Source organism: Xenopus laevis, chromosome 3L, assembly GCF_017654675.1.
Source record: "Xenopus laevis strain J_2021 chromosome 3L, Xenopus_laevis_v10.1, whole genome shotgun sequence".
In the NCBI taxonomy this organism is placed as follows: Eukaryota; Metazoa; Chordata; class Amphibia; order Anura; family Pipidae; genus Xenopus; species Xenopus laevis.
The window spans coordinates 124,437,210-124,443,209 of NC_054375.1; positions in this window are offsets into that span (position 1 = coordinate 124,437,210).

Consider the following 6,000-nt stretch of genomic DNA (forward strand, 5'->3'; position numbering starts at 1 on the left):
GATCACAGAAAAAAAATCAAGCTCACTGTCATTTTTGCCCTTAAATAGACGTGTTCTAGTTATGTTCTGCAAAATACTGCACAGGTCTCGGAAACCTAAATGATGTCACTATTAACTCACTGCTTCTTGCAGGATAAGCTACACTGCTCATGTGGCATCATCTGTCTTCACTGAGCGCTACTGTCCCAGGACTTAATGTGAATTAATGGGATCTCTCTGCTCCGGCTAATGTGAGGTTTTGGAAAGAATCTGCACACTGATATTTTATCTGTTTATGGCATACCTTGCGCAATGTGAGGGACAGTCAGGAATGTACAGGGGAAAGAAATGGAACAGGCAGCTCAGGACAGATGATCACAGGAACCCACTGTAAATCGTTAAAAATTGGTGCCAATTAGGGGACAGATGATAAAGTCTCTCTTTGCTGAACAATGCCACGGATATTAACTCAGCAGAGATTAATATTCACAACCAAGATTTCCACGCAGCCATGGAATGTCCTGAGCGTCAGCCCACCAGTTACATAAACTCTTTCACCCCCTGAATTCTTATTAATGGGCAAGAAGTAGGAAAAGAAGGCAATTGGAGAGCTCTGACAATATGAGACTAGACAGTGGGAAAAAGGAGGGAGAATCAGTAAGAAGATAATATGGGCCTTGGGAAGTGAGGGTAGCAGAGAGAAAGAAAATGATGAAAACGTGAAATAGACAAAAAGAATTTTAGGGAGTAAGGGGAGATCTTTTAAACTGAGAATACTAGGAGGGGCATAAGTACAAAGAAAGGGAAAGCATTGATAATTATTGTACACAACAATAGGAATTACATTTAATATTAAGCCTTAAAGAGATACAGACACTAAAAAAAACTGCTCTTCAAAATATTAATGTGCATTAAAAGTTGCCTATAGTATATATAACCTGACTCTTTTGCCAACCTGACTGCCCCTTCTCAACCTCCTTCCGAAGATACAAAAGAATCTCCAGAACCCTCCAGGGCACCCTATAGTGGCTGAAGTATCGTCCATTTTTCAATCAATAGCTTCATTGCTGGATAGCGTACTAAACACATTGGTGGTAGGTAGTAGGTCTTATATTAGAGAAACCACTGATTTTACTAAAAAGTTGAAGATGGATGTTATACCTTTGTATACATCAATTCCACATGAACAGGGGCTATTGGTGATTGCTAGAGTTTTAGCTGAATTGGATCTTCCCCCTTGTATATCTGCATTGCTGTTGAAGTTCTTAAGTTGGGTACTTACTAAGAACGAATTTGTTTTTGAAGTAAAATTCTATGAGTAGAGCCAGGGCTCACTTGGCTCCAATGTATCCCCTGCTTATGCCATATATATGGCATTGTTTGAGGATGAATTTGCATACAATAACAGTGTGTTTTTGTTTTCTTAGGGCACTGAGGAACTGTTGAATGAGTTTAAAGGTGTTGTTCACATTTCAGTTCACTTTTAATATGATGTAGAGAATGATATTCTGAGATAATTTGCAATTGGTTTTAATTTTTTTTGGCAAACAAACGTTTTGAGTTTGCCAAAAGGCATGAGGGTGACTCCCCAAATGTATGGAGGAAGGTTCTCTGGTCAGACGAGCCTAAAATTTTACTTTTCAACCACAAAGGAAAATGCTATGTCTGGTGCAAACCCAACACATCCCATCACCCCAAGAACACTATCTCCACAGTGAAACATGGTGGTGGCAGCATCATGCTGTGGGGATGTTTTTCAGCAGGAGGGACTGGTTAACTGGTCGGAGTCGAGGGAAATATGGATGGTGCTAAATACAGGGAGAGATATTCTTGAGCAAAACCTGTCTGTCTGTGATTTGAGACTGGGGCAGATGTTCACCTTCCAGCAGGACAATGACCCGAAGCATACTGCTAAAGCAACACTCGAGTGGTTTAAAGGAGAATTCAACCCGAAATAACCCCTACCCTAAACGAAGATTACGGAGAAGAAGAAGATGGCTGCTGTGAACTCCGAGGCCAGAATCAGCATGGAGGAGTGAGTAAAAAATGAGGGGCATTTGACCGGGGGGGCAATTAGGCTGTGGGGAGGAGGGTGGGGTGTCTACCCAGGGTAGGGTTTTTTTATTTCGAGTTGAAATCTCCTTTAAGGGAAAACATTTAAATGGCCTATTCAAAGTCTAGACCTCAATCCAATTGAGAATCTGTGGTCAGACTTGAAGATTGCTGTTCACAAGCGAAAACCATCCAACATGAAGGATCTGGAGCAGTTTTGCCTTGAGGAATGGGCAAAAATTTCAGTGGCAAGATGTGGCAAGCTCATAGAGACTTATACAAAGCGACTTGCTGCTCTACAAAGTACTGACTTTAGGGGGGGTGAATGCACGCTGAAGATTTTTGTTATTTTGTCCTATTTGTTGTTTGCTTCACAATAAAAAAAAACATCTTCAAAGTTGTATGCATGTTCTGTAAACTAAATGGTGCAAACGCTCAAACAATCCATTTTAATTCCAGGTTGTGAGGCAACAAAACATGAAATGCCAAGGGGGTGAAGATTTTTGCAAGGCACTGTATCTGTTGTTGTTAAACTACATCTTTAAAGGAGAAGTAAAGGCTTGCAGCTCTTGGGGGTGCCAAATTCCACCCCCACGACTGCTGCACAGAAATGGCAGCCCCCTCATAGACGAAAATGGGGAATCAAATAAGTATTGTAAAAGCATCAGGCAAATACTTTTATGGCAAAATTATAAATAGCATGCAATGACACTGTAATGAAAGATGTAAAAAAAAGTTTAATTTCTGTTGTCAGTATCTCTTTAAGGTAATGCTAAAGAATAAAGATAAAGTGGAACGAAAAATAACACTTAACTTGATACATTACCAGCTATGGAGTACCTGCTATTATTAAAGTTGTCCAATAATATAATTTTAACCATTTCAGCCTATATTTTACTTTTATTCCACCCCACGACAAAATAAAGATCATTCACAACACCTGCAAATACAATTTAGTATATTCCCAAATTCATCTCTGAATTACCGTAATGAAATGCATGTGAAAAGTCCCAAAAACACATAAATTTCACTAAGGCTCCATATAAATCAGGAGGAATATCTCATTGTAAGGCCTAGTTAACTACCCACTCTCTAAATATGGCAATTGTGTATGAGTAGCACACCTTACATCCTGATTTATATGGAGCTTCAGTGGCTGTTCCTTTTTTTTTTGCTAAACCTTTGTCGCATTATGAATTCAGAAAGGTAGCCTTCTCTTGGGAACACCAAACCTGTACATATCTATCAGGATGCCAGATGGTGACAGCTACAGTACAATTCATCACACCAGAGAAGTTTCTGTCCTGGAAAAGGGAGGTCTGCGGCTTAGTGCAGGGAGCATGTCTGGGCCGGTGGGGACCATGAGAGCTGGGACCCACCGGGTCTTTTCCCGGTGTCCAGCTGGTCCAGTCCAACCCTGCCCATGACACACCTTCCCTTTTCCCGCCAGAGTCTCCCCTTTTATAACCTCTCTAGTCTCCACCCTATGAAATCACTATCACTCACTAACTTCCTCTGGAGACTCCTCTACTATAACTACACTTATGAACTCCTTGGCTCCCTCTAGTTGCCAACCTAATTATACCTTAAGCATTCACATTTCACCCCCTTACAAACGTGCACATGTGCAGGCACTCTTTCGCACTCAAACACGAGGAGGCTGTCAGTCATGGGGTGCATTGGCTGGCCGGGTTGCCTGGAACAGCCAGCCGGCTTGAACTGTGCTGGTGTAAGCAAGCGAGTTAGGGAGTGCGAGGGGTCACAGGCCTCACCTAAGCCCTGAACGTATTTCCTCATTGCCTTCTATAGAGGGCTTCCTGCCAAAATAAGATAAAAAGTAAGGTGCAAAGCACAGATAAACCCTGAGACATGTTTTTTAAATGAGCACTAAGGGGCAGATTTTGGGCACTTGCACTTGGGGTCTCAACTAAGAACAGCAGTATATGAACAGTTTGTTATCATGTTCTGGACTCAGTAAGAGATGCTCTGCTACAGCTGCAATGCTCGTCATTCTTTCTACCATCATTCATCAATATTTTTGTTGTGTTAATTAACTTTAAGTGATTTAAAGAGATGAAATTTCTCTTACTGGAAGTTACAAACATCCTTTAAATTTCCTCTTCCTACATATACTTCCCAAATCCAAGCACGTACGGGAGATCACTGTGTGGTCACAATCTGGATCTAACCACACTGTGTTCATATGTTGGTGGCAATGGTATATGAGTCATTTTACAGTGATGCACAGAATATTCTTTTATTGTGTTGGATAGATTCCAGAATTCTCAGTTAGCAATGAAAGCTGTTTATACTGGGAAAAAAGGCTCATATATTATTTCAGTGCTTTACAATTTTTTTCCATGCAATGTGACAATTATGTGCTGTGTCCAAGTATTTGTACACATAATGATGCCATACACAAAAAAAATCAGTGGAACTAAGATATATGCATAGAGCCATAAGAAAAAGCCCATTAAAACCTTGGTTATCAGTTATGATACATGGGCCTATTGATCACCAATGTAAGTGGCAGGAATGAAAAAAAAAACTATTACATGTCACTAGATATAGCAGAATGCCCCATGTGCCATATTACTCAGCTGGCAATGGAACTTCTCCCATCTATAGCTGGTGTAGAATATTGTTATGTGTTGGGGACTCATATCCAATGTATTAAACTGTGTAAGATTTGAGAAAACAAGTTTTTGATAGCAAACATGTTATAGTTTTCTTGTTAGCAAAGCAAGGGTATGAGCTTTTCTGTCTGACCCAATGGATAATTGCCCTATAAGCCCCAAAAAATACCCATAAGAAACTTCCTTTCGTACGATTATATTGGCACTTGTATGGCCATCTTAAGACCCCAAACACATACACACATAAAAACAAAGGCACCAAAATGAGCAATTTCTTACAACCTGACGTAACCCAGGGACATAACAATAGAGATAGCAGACTAATGGGGGAGTGTTGTCAGAAGTGCTGGGGCGCAGTGGAGTTGTCATCTTTTTGAGATTTTTTTCTGTGGGACACAGTAACTTTTTCTGATAAAGGCAGAAGGGCCAACACAACTCAACGATACAATTGTATCATACTCCCTAGCAATGGGAGGTCAAAGCTAGGCTTGAGGATCAGAACATGTATTTAAAAGAAAGTTCCAACCTTGCTTGTTGGAATGAGGAGAGCTCTCAATGAGAGTTCTCAAGGGGAATTGCTTTCCAGTTGCTCTCTAAGGTAACACAATACTACTCCTTTCCTCAGCTCAGTATAATACACTCACACTTTGGGCCCTAGGGCCTACGATCGGATCAGCCTGATATCGCCCACCTCAAGGAACTACTCAAGGCAGGGAAAAAGCTCAATTAGGTGAGAATGGAAGAGAATGGCCATTTTCTCTCCTAGATACACCTACAAGTGTACCATAGAAAAGTCAAATAAAGTAAAAAAAAAAAAGTCAGATTTTTCTATTTTTCCTACCTTAGGGTGCTAGTTTCTCCTTACCAAGTCCTCCTCCCTCAGGCCTTCAAACACATCCACTATGAACCTTGGCATCCCTCCCATTTTATTGATTACGTTTTTCCAAGAATGGGGTGGGAATACATCCCTCTTACAGGACTAGACTGGCAAGACACCGGGAAAAAACCCAAGGGCTCAGGCTCTTTTGGGCCCTGCCAGCCCAATCCCACTCCTGCACTCCCTCTTCTGCACAAAAAAATTGCAAGCGTGCATGCACGCGTGTGAGTGCACATGCGCATGTGGTGGGGGTACACAAGGTATCGTGGCACTCGATAGTTTGCAGCTGGGGGCCCCGGACCCGCTCCTGCACTACCTCTTCTGCAGAAAAATCTCACCAGCATGCATGCGCTTGTGTGCGTGCACATGCAAATGGCTAGGGGCCCTGAACCCGCTCCTGCACTCTTCTGCTTACCAGCTCGTGTGTGGGCGCATGCGGAGGGGCTGGAGGAGGTT